This window comes from Anabrus simplex, chromosome 1, assembly GCF_040414725.1.
Source record: "Anabrus simplex isolate iqAnaSimp1 chromosome 1, ASM4041472v1, whole genome shotgun sequence".
Lineage (NCBI taxonomy): Eukaryota > Metazoa > Arthropoda > Insecta > Orthoptera > Tettigoniidae > Anabrus > Anabrus simplex.
Window position 1 is genome coordinate 1,127,498,902 of NC_090265.1, and position 14,026 is coordinate 1,127,512,927.

Sequence of the window (14,026 nt, forward strand, 5' to 3'; positions counted from 1 at the left end):
AGAGAGGATTTATGGATATTCCATCGCTACTTTAATAGTTTACAGATGTAAAAAATTGGTATTTAGAATCTTCTTTAAAAATAAGGAAATACGTATTTTTTGTTTTCGGAAAATCCTAATAGGAGGGGGTGAAAAAGGGGTTGAATGTCTTTAATGAGGATACTTATATATCAGAAACTGAAGATATTACAAACCTGAAAGTTGGTATTTGGGATCTCCTTTAAAGATAAAGAAACACGTATTTTTTTTTGTTTTAGTAAAATCCCAATAGGAAGGGTGAAAAGGGTGAAAAATGGGTTGAATACCTTTAATGAGGACACTTATATCTCAGAAACTGAAGATATTACAGACCTGAAAACTGGTATTTGGGATCTCCTTAGAAAATAAAGAAACACGTTTTGGAAATCCAATTAATGGGGGGGGGGGTTGTTAAAAAGAGAGGATGAATTTTTAAAATGAGTGTATATATATCTCAAAACTTTTATGTGTACAGATGTAAAAATTGGTATTTAGAATCTCATTTAAAAATAAACACGTATTTTTTTGTTTTCCGAAAATCTCAATAGAAGGGGTGAAAAAGGAGTTCAATGGCTTAAATGAGGATACTTATATCTCAGAAACAGAGGATATTAAAGACCTGAAAACTGGTATTTGGGATCTCCTTTGAAGATAAAGAAACACGTACTTTTTTTTTTTGGAAAATCCAATTAATGAGGGTTAACAGGAGTGGGAAAGTGGGGTGAATTTTTAGAAAGACTATATCTACAGTATACCTCAAAAACGTAAAATATTACAGACGTAAAAACTGGTATTTGGAATCTCCTGTAAAAGTAAAGAAACATAGGTGATTTGTTTTTGGAAACTCCAATTAAGGGGAACTAAAAGGGGGGTGAAATTTTAAAATGAGCATTTTTCTACAGCATATCTCAAAAAGTTAACATGTTATGGAATCGAAAAATAGTATTTTTATTTCTATTGAAAATAAAGAAACATGTATTGTTTGTTTTCTGGAAAACCACTTGGGTGGAGGGGTAATAGTAACTGAAAATGGGGTTGAATTATTTTAATTAGGATACTGATATCTCAAAAGCTGAAGATTTTACAGACGTGAAATTTGGTATTTGGAATTACCTTTAAAAATAAAGGAATACGTATTTTTTGGTTTCGGAAATCCACCTAAAAGGAGGGGGGGGGGAAATTGAAAAATTAATCAAATTATTTGTATGAGGATACTATTATCTCAAAAACGAAAGATTTTGCAGTCGTGAAAATTGGTATTTGGAATCTGCTTTAAAATTAAAGAAACACGTATTCTCGGAAAATCCAATGAAGTGGGGGCGGATGAAAGGATTGAAAAATTAATTGAATAAATTGTATGAGGATACTTACATCTAATAAAAATAACGTTGTTACAGACGTGAAAATTGGTAATTGGATCATATTCGGGCGGGGGTGGAAAAGTGTTAAATTCCGTCTTATGAGGACACATATCTCAAAACCTGAAAATGTTAGGGTCGTGATAATTGGTATTTAGAAGATCTTTTACTGATAAGGAAACAAGTATTTTTAACGGGAAATTCACTTAAGGGGAAAATGTGAAAGGAAGTGAAAAAGTGAATTCTTTTTATGGGGATACTTATATCTCAGAACTGAAGGTAACAGACGTAAACATTGGTATTTGAAATCTCCTTTAAACATAAGGAAATACCCCTTTTGGGGGGGGGGGGGGGCGGGGGGCTAAATCGACTTAACGGCGGTGGGGTGAAATAGGAGTTGAGACCAATTGATTTTACTGTTCATAATGTACTTATTATAATCATAAACTGATGATTATTAATCTTTCCTGGGTTCGTTTTCAAGAACCATATTTTCCTTTGGAGAACATAAAGTTAGATTAGAGTAGATTCTACTGGCATATAAAACTTTAAACACATTGAAATAAACGATAGGAATGACATTGACCTTGAAACAATTGTTCACCTCTATAATAAGGTCAATAATGCACGGAAGTATATCATTCGTGTCGCCAGAAATCTCGCGCACTTGCCCACGCGCGACGATGGGTGCTGGTCACATTTTCAGCAATGACAATGGCAGAGGATGTAATTTACCGCCAAGTAGCGATTTTGCATCTTACTTTGGGTTCCAGACCATCAATAATAATAATAATAATAATAATAATAATAATAATAATAATAATAATAATAATAATAATAATGTTCTGGACCGTCGTCAAAATGTGCGGACCGCGCTGGAAACGGATCCTGACCGGTTAATGACTACGATTGCAGTCCGGCCGCGGGTTCAGTGCCGCCAAGGCACCCAAGACGACACCACGCCGGATCTCCTCAACGATTTGATCCATATTAAAAATGCTTATAGGAAAAGATGGCAAATATTTAGGGAACCAACTGGCCGGGTGGAATACCTGGACCTAGCCCGGGAAGTACGAAATCGATTGCTGGACAGAAATATTGAAAAATTGGAAGAACTTTGCCGTAATCTCTCAGAAAACGAGTCAGATCACGAATTTTGGCGGATTCTCTCAAAAAACTAGTTAGATCGCGAATTTCGGCGGATTATGTATAAAACGTTAAGCATTAAATTATAAATTTCATTATAATACCGAAGCGAAGCACAGGTATCTTGCTAGTCTTCAAATAAGATTACGGCCACTTCCTTCACAATTCTAGCCCTTTCCTAACCCTGCTTCCCCGAAAATCTTCTACGTTTTAAATCACTAGCAATAACATTCTACATCACGTTTCCCGACCCGCCACATCTACCAGTTTTGAAATCAGGGATCACTGTTTCTCACATGTTCTAATTTGAGGAAGGAAGGTCGTATAGCGAAGATAAAAACGAGAGAGTACGTCAAAACTCGTATAATACAGGTAAAACATTCACTCGAGTTTGGAGAGAACAGGGACTGAATAAGACAGGTTGTTCAGGGAAGACAGATGCAAGTGTGTACACAGAAATCGTACAATAGTGGCGCAATAGGAATCAAAGTGTCAAATGACAAGTGATCCTTTCGATACTATGAATTTTATCACAGGTTTTTTCCAGAAAGTGATAGAGCATAAACAAAGGCTCTCTTCGTTTGTTCCATTCGATGTCTTGGATGCATGGCAAAAAATTTCAAAACGCGAAACAGCTACAGTTTGTGGATAGATCTTCGTTCCACAATCCAAGGCAAGTCCTCATGCAGCAGTTAAGATGCACTTTGCAGGACCAAACATGCAGTATGATGCTTCCCATTCCGAACACGTACTTTTAGCGTGGAGGTCAGCGGTGTCACATTACACAGTACGTGCTCCATGTATCGATGTCTGTGCTACTGCCTCCTCCTCCTCCTCCTCTCCCACCAACTCTACCCCCACTCCTCTCTCTCACCCGTGATACGTGACGGCTAAAATCGGGGTCAGCACAAAACTTACTCGCGTGTGCAAATGTGATAATGGATCGTCAGACTTCATACGTGATTCCCACCAACATACAAAACAAAATGCAAGAATTAACTACAGCACCACCACAATACCACAACGATGGCGTTAATTTTATCCACGTAACACACTTTTTTAAATGTTTTAAAATGGAATGCGGCCAGACAAAATTCAATGTGAGTTGGTCTCTTTTGCTACATTGAATTTTCACCGTTTTGCATGAATAAACGACGGTAGTAACATTAGGTTTTATCACCTAAATAGCCGCTTTTTTGTTATCTAAGTAAGAATAAAATAATTCACTGGGTAAAATATAAATGACCGTGGACTGCATAACAAGTCCTGTTTAGGCATTGTTGTGGATGTAAATGCTATTTACTCTTTGGTAATGGCTGCTTGCAATATACATTTGAGAAACCTGGTGTAGAAACGCCCATTACTGTGCATGAAACATAAAATAAACACACTGAATTCTAACAGACTACTTGGTACTATTGCCGGTGACTTTTTTTTAAAACTTCATATTTTGTGGTGTGTAAGATCAACGGGGCAACCAGGTTCCGTTCAGAACACGGCTGATGTTGTATGACCAGATGTTCTTCATGTCAACACATGCTAGTCCTATACAGAGTCCCAGCCGAAGTCATCGAAAATCGAAAGTGGCATGCTCGAGGCGGGAGCCTAGTGGCTTGGCCAGCCATGTCAGGGTCAAGTGCACGCCAGACGAGTTGCGTGCAAGGTGTCTTTACTCACGTGCGTTGCACACGCTGATTCGAAGGAGAAATTCGAAGGAGAATCGTTAGGGGTTCACAATATTCCTTTCTTCATTGCTAATGAGTGCGCTACTTCTAAATGACTGCTGTCCTTCACCAATGTAATTAATAAGGCATCGTAAGTTGTTAATTTACATTATAAATACATTATTGATATATAAAAAGATAATAGGATTGTAGGCTACAAAATTCCTACACACCAAATATTAAGCGAATAATTAAATTCTGACATGTTCAAGATATATTAACTTTATACATTAAGAACATTCTCGTTTACAAACAGAGGTGTAGTGCAGTAACATAAAAGCATTCCGGGGAATTCTTGCCTACACCCTGGGCATTGTGGTTTTGCTTCCTGTGAAAATAAAATGTAAGTTGCCTAAAAGCGATCCCTTTATGTTCACCCTTATCCTGAGCCCTGCTGACGTTTGCTTGCAATAATTCTGTCAATGTTAGGCTTGATGTTGCTGGCGGACACTATTTTCATTACTGCATCGAGTCTGTTCGCCGAGATCTGTATCGAGATTTGTTGATCTTCATCCTGGAAAATAACTGTTCACATCTGTAATTAATTCCGCAAACTTTCGGAGTTCTGGGAAGCATAATGGGACAAGTGTTGGGTAGAAGTCAGTAATTTCCCTTTCTTTGTACTCTTCCTTCAGCAGCGAGTCACGTATTAACTCTGTAAGTTCCAGTTGTAAATTCTGGGGTGCGTCTTCCTGTTGAATAATAAACGGTACGGGAAAGAGCTGCAGCTTTCCTTTCATAATATCAAGGTCCTGAAACCTAATGTCCCGTACTGATGTGCATGATACAGCTCATAATGACGCCTAACATTGAACATTTTGCAGGCGACATGATTTGTACACACTGACCTTCTCCTTCATGTTTGCGCCTTAAGAAACAGTGCGACCGTTCCGGGTCAAATCTACCGTAACTCTTCCCCTTAACACTCTCGTCTCCCATCGTCCTTTAGTTTCATGTGGTACACCCGAGCACAGAAATGGTGTCCCGATATAAACAAAGCATTGTATCCGCCCCACCTCCTCGCTTAACGCATTGCTACAGGGAGACAGCCCGCTACAAGGCTGTTGTGATTGAAATGGGCACTGTGGAGGATGTACAGCAATACACACACTATGCCTTCAGCACTACCCGTTCATTCCCTTCCCTTTCTTTTCGGTACTGAAGTGGCCTTCAACACTACCCCTTCACTCACTCTCCTCCTTTCCAGTACTGGAGTGGGGCAGTGTTGATTGTTTACGTCGGGACACCATTTCTGTGCTTGCATGTACGAAGAGGTATGGTTTAATCATCCCTGCTGTGAGCGAACGTACTGTCAGTTCAACTGTCCTCTCTCCCACCTCCTGAGGAGAAGTTCTGCTCGCACGCGTGCGAAGTCATTTCTAGGCCGTGCGATTTCTTACTGCGGGCACTGTTTGACATGCCTGGACTAGTCGACAAACTTGACCATATCGGTCCTTAATTGGTCGGTATTGACTCGTAATAATAATAATGTACAAGGGGTGATTGTTTGGTCCGCCCTGTCAATATATTATTAGTATTTGAATAATTTATAGGTACATGCCTCGGGAGCCTTAACTCCCTTCGTCAGCGTATTTACATCAAAATCTACCTTATCCAAGTCTCAAGATACAACATCTCATCACATTAACATTGAGCATTTTCCTATTTAACCTCAATACTAGTCACTATATGTACACTTTGCTGTTCTTGTATAATAATGCTTGTTGTACCAAACACGTAAGACATGGAAGATATTTAGAAACACTCTTGAGTTGTCCACTCATTTCTCCCATCCTTTACACTCTTACAACGTGTATCATCACCCTGGATGGATCCATTAGCTGAGTCAGCCACTGATAAAATGTACCTTGTCACTGCTTGTATTGTTGTTGCCACTAGGAATCTACCATCTTAACGTCCAATTTGACATCCTTTGAAGTTAATACCCTTATAGGTTGCATTGATATGTTCGTCGTCGTATACATAATAAAAATCTTAGCCATGTATGTGCCGTCAGGGCAGAGGACGTTTGCTCGAATTTTTCAGGACCGGACTTTTTGAATCTGAGCGGAACAAACCTCCCGTTATGTTTCTGCCAATGTTCCTCTAGTAATACTGATAAAGCGGAGGAAAGCTATCCGCTCGCCGGCCAATACATGTCTAAAATTTTTAATATGTTGAAGAGAACAGCGACTGCCGCCAGCGGGTAGGATCGACAGTTTTCAGGGGGGAAACTGTGTCGTTCCCGTCACCTCGCTATGTGTACGTCGCTTGACCTTGCCGTAAACTCTTGTTTGGTGGTCACTGTTGACGGGGTTCACCTATTTGATTGAATGGCTAGTGTAGCGGAAGTACAGTTCAGACGGTCATAGGTTCGATTCCCGTTTATCCACGTCTAGTTAATTCCCTAGTCTTAAAACTCGGAATTTTTGTTTGACTTATTACATAGCTATTCATATACATACAGCACGTCACACTACAGAAACATACAATAGTGTATATTTATATGTCCACTCATGTACAGCTGGCGTCAGAAAGGACATCCGGCCATTGACAGGTCGAAATAAACAAGATATACGGACTCCAAATGATTGAGAAGAAGCCAGAAAGAAGTATTAATAAAATGAAGTTATCAGAATAGGTGTTCATCTAGTCTTTATTGCAGCGTATGCAAATATACAAAGAAGTAAATTACTACTTCGTTCCTCAACGCTTAGATATCGATCGAGTTTTTAATGATACTTTGTCCCTTGATAAATAGCATTAAAGAAACTGAAAGCTGAACCTATATTGAAAAATAGAAATTGTGGGTCAAAAGTAATTACAAGGTCCGAAAGTGAGGTTTAACCCACAAATTGAGATGTCAGGTGTTAGGCGAGGATGGAATTTTGAGAATACATCGGAATACTATACAGACAAATACCTGAGTTTTAGAAAATTTAAAAATATATATAGTGAATTCAAGCAGACGATGCTATGTATGAAAGGATAGATATCATTCAATAATCAGTCCATAGAACTATTAACTCATTCACATGACTCATTGTAGCCGTCTAGTAAATTTATAAGTAACAGTTTTGCATGCATTGAAGAAGGTTTCTGGTGGTATTTGTTGTGTTAGTAGACGTTGAGTGCCGTATAATACTTTTAAAACTGATGTGCGACGAATAAAGTAAAGAAAGGCATGCAAGAAAGCTTTTAACAGCGATAATTAACACTCAGTGGCAATTCTGAGGAACAATCTTGCCGATTCAGGACTTACGTATAGTACTTTATAAATACTCGTTTCTAGTTTTTGCCTGTACTTTTATTATTTATTCTGGATTTTACTGTCCACAAAATTTACACTTCATTCTCATTCTTTGAAAGACAAATATAAAAATTTTCGTTAAATATTCACTCACGTTATGCATTGTAACTGCGTTCAAATTATGCTCTGAAAACTCATATGGATTTTACAACCTTTGGAATTCATAAACCGTTCTGGATTGCTACAGGTCATCGCTCGTCTTATACAGCCTGTCTCAGAAATAGTACACCTCAACTTATACACCTTGTCACAAAAATTCTTCTTCGTCGAAATACAGGACGTCTTATCCTCGGCATCCTCATCAAATACTCATGAAATACAGGCTTACTCTGCCTTTAACATCTTTCAAATTATTCTCACATTATTTAATTTCCATTACAATCAATTTTCTACTTGTTTGAAACTTTTTAAATACAAGCGATCCCATGACCAACCAACTTTATAATGATCACACATTTAACTTCTCGAAAATTTGCCTGACCTGAGGAGAAATATAGCATACATTGATTTTCTGTATCACAAATACACGATGTCACAAAATTTGCTAACTTTATCATACTTCACTGGATTTTGAAATAAGCTGCAAACCTCGCTTGACATTACTGCTGAACACATAATTTATCATCTCAATTTTATCCTGACGTGAATATTTTTATTGTTATTATTATTTTTATTGGATATATTGTTATTTGACTTTACCAAACTCATAACGGTTATTTTATCGTTATCATTACTGTAACTTTTACTGGCCCGAATATTATTTCATTGATTTTCATTGCAACATTTAACTTCACTTTTATTTTTTAAATAAATTTAAACTCATTTTAAAGTCTTCGTGCGCTGATATAATTAGTAGACAATTCGCCTCCGCACTAGAATGAAGACAAGACACTTCATCATCATCGCAATATACTTGATTACAAACGCCACTTATACAACGCGATGTTCTGGTTTATTAATTAATTTAGAGGGACAATCATTTACATCTCTAACTACAAAACATAATGTTTAAATTAGACAGACCTGTAAGTGTAGTCGTTTGGCATGGAGTTATCTCAGCTTCATTTTATGCCAGCCAACTCCAACTTAGCCCTTAATAATTGTAGGATACATTCTTCAATTAAATATTACCTTATTCATACACAAACTTTACACTTAGCTAGAAGCACAACACGTTACCATAAATTATTCTATACGCAAATAACAGCTAAACCTCCTCGCTTAATATCAAGAACTCAACTAATGCTGTTTGTGGAATCATCCCAACTCCCTTCTAACCAGATGTTCACGGGTGTGATTGACCGTGAGACAAAAAATTATCTCAGCCAGACTATCGTCCTCCCTTACCGATTACAAAAAAATATCATTGTCCACAATAATTCACAAAAACTATCTGCTGTCTCCGTATGAGAAGTTCAGGAATCGTATAGTTATTAAACTTATAATTTTCTTCCCAGACCGTAGTAGATGTCGTACCAACGATGTTTCATATAGCTAATTTAGTCTTCGATCACCATTTACTACATGGTAAAATATTCATCCCTCAAGCTAAACTGGCGTTAGAGATTCTACAAGTTCATTTCACCCACTTTAAGTCTTCTTCTTATGTTGCCTGATGTAGGTTTCTCACTCTCGGAAGATAGAATGACGACTGACTCTCCTGGTTGAGGAGGGACTATTAAAACATTTTCTAGGGACACTCTGCTTGGCGTTATGTACTGCGGTGCAATAATTCGGATTGAAGACCACTGGACCGATTTCTTCGAGACTCACTCCAGAGATTCCACCTATTTTTCCAGTCGTGATAGCATTGTTTGCTGATTTTTCCGTTACTTTAACGGACGTAATTAAATAATTTCGTGCATTAGGTTTGCGGCGCAATTTGACTGCATATCCTTGACACGTGCGCACTATTATTCCATTATGGATGCCAAAGGCCTAATAAAATATATTTGCACCCTATGGACTTAAGCTTCATCAAATATTTCCCAACGTTGTTAATTACTTATTTCTCTGTTAATGACAGTGCCGAAATCTCTCATAATTTGGGTTATTATCCAGAATTCCAACATTAATTACCCGAGGTCTGCCGAAATGTTCCGACCTCGTTCGAATTGGTGGGCCGCACCCCGCTGTGAGTTTTCACGCCTCAGAACCCGAGATGAGCTTGCAATAAAAATATGGTTGCACTCCATCTTGTAGATGCAACTTTTTTAGCAAGGTAGAATTATGGGTTCCTTATAAAGTATTATTTTTCTGAACAGTATAATGGGAGATCCATAATCTTGATTTGTATAGTTATCAATTATTCAGGTTGAGTTTTAGTATTTATGTGATAATATTTCATATTACGATTATAGACAATAGATACCACAAACAATCAGTAACTCCAAACTGAATGATTTTGTATGTTATTAAATCACTAAAATTGCTACCCTTACCTTGACTGGCTGACTGATGACCAGCCATGTTTTCTTCAACATGTTTCGTATTATACAGTGTAGATGGCTGCACTAGTGTAAACATTTTACTATCTGAGGCGCAGAGGTCCCTGAACGATTTCTAAAGCCAAATATAAGATTCTAAATCGATGTGCGTAATTGTGCACAATGTATCTGGAGTAGGCCAGCCCCACAGTGTAGCTGTAAGGTGTCTGCCTCTTACCCGGAGTACCCGGATTTGATTCACGGCCAGGTCAGGAATTTTGACCTGGATCTTAGGGTTCGTTCGAGGTCCGCTCAGCCTACGTGATAACAATTGAGGAGATGTCTGACGGCGAGATGGCCGCCCCGATCCAGAAAGCCAAGATTATCGGCGGAGAAGATTCGTCGTACTGACCACATGACACATCATTATCTGCAGGCCTTCGGACTGAGCAGTGGTCGATTCATACTCCATGGCCCTTCAGGGTTGTTGCACCATAGGGTTTGTTTCTTGTTTTTTTCTGGCTGGAATGATTAAAATATTTTGTCCTCTGGAAAACACTTGGCTTTCTTGAATTTATACTTTGTGGAATTCACATTGTGTGGTTTACGATCGTTTTACTATCCGGATTACAACTGAGCCTCTATGGAAACAACTTTCATTACTTCCTCAGAATTGCATTAATAGTAACCTTCATCCATTTTCATAACATTCTTATGGTGATTTGATTTTTCCATAGGTCTTCGTTGATTCGTTTTAAAATCAACCGTCATTTCTGGAATTTCCCACTGTATTCACACAAGGTTTCTCCTATGTGAAATGTATGTCCAGTTAAATCCAAGGACAGCATCAATTAATTGTAAAACACATGATTTGAGAGAGCTAGGGTTACTTTATTCTAATTGTCACCACGCAGGTCCGCGCTTCGTAAATGTTTAAAGGAAGGTCGAGGGAAGAAATTGGTGGAAATAATCAGCAAAGTGGACATGGCGGTTAGAGCGCTCACTCAGACGAAGGGGTTGTCCACTAATGTAATTAAACTACTGTCTCGTGGTCTCAGCATAAGGCACTTTCTGTGCTTGGAGCCCTCTTGCAGTATGACCAAGGAGATTTCCGATCGAACGTTTAATGAATTATTTCTAAACGGGGAGTTCTGATTAATTTGCTTGCAAATGACTTTCAGTCAGAAAAGTTGTAAAACTATTGAAAATGTTGTTTCACAATATTTGGTTGTATAACTGACGGAGCAATTTATTTAAACGAAAACTAATTTCCCTCCCTAACATTTGGCTTCTTATTTCACATGTCTATTTCAGGTGTCCTTTACCTGGTGCTGGTGAAAACCATGGCGTTCTTTAAGTGGCACGTGGTGTTCTCATCTTGCGAGTAAAAAGTGTTCGATAGTACGAACGCTCATTAGTTCCTTTTTCAGTTCAAACTTTCTTGTACAAACCTGTTTAATGGCGTTGATATTCATTCATTATAATATAGCATTTAGTGACTTGCTTGACTCCGTGGCTAAATGGTTAGCCTTTGCTTCAAGGGTTCGACTTCCAGCCAGCTCAGAATTTTAATATTCATGGCTCGGGGCCTGGGCGTTCATGCCGTCTTCAGTATTCAGAGTTGTCTTAGATAGGGCCACATCCTCACAGCCATGCAAATGGCCTATACGGCGTCAACTCGAAAGACCTGCACTGAGCCTATCCGGAGGCTACACACTAACATTATATTTAGACTCATAGCTTGTCACTTATGAATTAGAACTTATCAGATTTTCAATCTGTCGAGAGAGTAAATATCACACTGGGTATTTATAAGCAGAAATGTGCATGTTATAATGTTCTAAATGTTGCATTTCGTGTTTCGACAGACTGAAAATCTTCTAAGTTCTATTAACTGGGTCGGCAGCGACAACAAATGGTTTCCTTCTAAAAAAAATTGCGAAATACCTCCAAAAGAAAAAGCTATCACGTTTAACTGAATCATACTATAATATACGTGTAACTAAAAGTGACTTCTCACGGGTGTCGCTGAAATTCTGAGTAACTTTCAAGCCCAAGGATCTTATTAATACATGTTCAATCTTCTTTCGAATGAGACTTACATGGACCGTGCTTTTTCAACAATTGGGCTTCTAGTTTTGTCCAATATTGTCGCATATACCCCGGTGTAGCTCCATTCCTTATTATGATCAGGTTTTTCCTGGAAACTAAGGACACTTTTTTTTCAGCATCTGTCTCTCAGCCTGTCTAAGTCAGTCATACCCAGCTCTGTTCTATCGTCGTTGCGCCTCGAAATATCGTTCGGTGGCAATGCTACAGTAAGGGAAGAAATACTGACCCGCAGCACATGCATAACACAGAACGAAATTTCGTTAACATATTTCATGCAATATTGAACCTCAGATTACAGAAATTTCTATTCAAAGTTCCAAACTGAAATATTATCACATAGCGGTTTTTTTACTCACAACGACGATATCCTTTTCAGTTTCTGTCAGCCAGGCGCGACGGACTTTCTTGTTTAGCCAAAAGGTGAAAACGTGGTTGTCACTACGTTGGGAGACAGTGTTGCCACATCATCATAGAAAGCTAGTCTACTTTTACTGGCATAATCAGAGAATATATTAATTAATTTATAAAAGTCATTGTATTTCACGCTGCTTACAATCTTTAGAAGGTCGAGAAATCCCAATTTAGTTCATCAACAAACAATATTTTTCCATCTTCTTAAATAATCAGAAATTGCTAAGAATGATAGAAATACTGCAAAGAAATATTTACTTGCACATCATAAAGTCAAAGTTCTATTTCACGGCTGAAAGGCCAGCGTCCTGATGTTTGGAATGCAGGATTCCAACTCCGATTCTCGACAGAGCTGTCGACACACAGGTAACGAGGCATACTGAACCCTTTAAGGTCCTTCGTAGGATGTATACCTTCCTTACCTATCAGCAAATCGGCATGAGATCTTTCTCTTGGGTCGTCTATGGGTTCATCGTCACTTGCTTAGATAAGAGGCGGGTTTCAGTTATTTAAACTACTTTATACTGCTAGTTACTTTACGTCGCACCAACATAGATACGTCTTATGGCGACGATGGGACAGGCAAGGGCCAGGAGTGGGAAGAAAGCGGCCGTGCCCTTAATTAAGGTACAGCCCAGCATTTGCCTGGTGTGAAAATGGGAAAACACGGAAAACCATTTTCAGGGCTGCCGACAGTGGGGTTCGAACCTACTATCTACCGAATACTGGATACTGGCAGCACTTAAGCGACTGCAGCTATCGAGCTCGGTAAACTATTTTATACAGTGAGAGGACTCCATTTAAAAGAAATGGATATTTTATTTATAATATAATTGAAATCGAAGAACCTTGTGATATTTTATCACCTTTAAATTATGAACTCAAACTCGTCCGTAAAAAACAATAATAACGAAGAAGGGAGACGCTGGTTTTGGAGACTCTAATTCAACTGCCCGAGGGACATCCTTGTTAGAAACCACCGTCTTAATTTAAGAATGAAATAAAGAAAGTCTGGGGATCCCTAAGATCGGTTTCCATGTGAGACTACATGTACCACCATAATGATTCGTGAGGACCCGAGCTCTGGACTCTTGGTATAATTAAGGCAGTCCAATCGGTGTATGCCACACAGTGGTTGTACGGCATGGACCTTTAATTGAATTGATGTGACTGACCTGGACTGACAACCATCTTAATGATTTACGTTAAAGTCATTGTGGATGCTAACCGCAAGGAAAATGATGCTATAATGGCAGATGGCTCTAATCTAATTAACTAAGATTGATGACCTCATGACCATCCAAACTTCTTAGCTGAAGGCTGAACACAATTAAGTTACAATAGTTGATGACCAAGGTTTTCACATTAATAAATTCCAAGCACATCTGATGCTCAACAAATCAAAATCGAAACTACAACAACAACAAATGCTCACAACACTTGTAGCAGTAAAGTTCCTTGCCATCGGACATGTCCCATTTATCGTTACGGTAATAAGTTGAAATTTCCCAGCTTATAAAA